Source organism: Triticum dicoccoides, chromosome 4A (assembly GCF_002162155.2).
Source record: "Triticum dicoccoides isolate Atlit2015 ecotype Zavitan chromosome 4A, WEW_v2.0, whole genome shotgun sequence".
NCBI lineage: Eukaryota > Viridiplantae > Streptophyta > Magnoliopsida > Poales > Poaceae > Triticum > Triticum dicoccoides.
This window is the reverse complement of record NC_041386.1, coordinates 207,409,435-207,409,949: the sequence shown is the minus strand read 5'-3', so window position 1 is coordinate 207,409,949 and position 515 is coordinate 207,409,435.

Here is a 515-nt window from a genome sequence, read left to right as displayed (position 1 = left end):
CCACCGCCGCCGCCGATGATATTTTTAAATAACAAATTTGATGATATTTTTTAAAAAATTATTACTGTTTTTATAAAAAATTATTACTGTTTCATATTCATATTCATTTTCTAAAAAATAATAAAAAACAATTGTAGACTACAATTGTTGTTAAACAACAATTATTACTGATTTTATAAAAAAATATTACTATTTCATATTCATGTTCATTTATTAAAAAATAATAATAATAAAATATACTAATGGCGCACCGGCCTGTTGGTGCGCCATTTCTATCTAAAAAAAAGATTTCTGATGGCGCACCGGCGGTGGGTGCGCCATTGCTATCTAAAAAAAATATTTCTAATGGCGCACCGACGGGTGGTGCGCCATTAGGAAGCTTCCCCCCTATAGCTAAGTCGTCCCTCTCCCTCGCCAGATCCCCTTTCGTCCATCTCTCCCTCGCCAGACCCACGACGCCGCTGCCCCGACCCACGACACCGCCACCCCGACCCCCGCCGGACTCCACCCCCGCC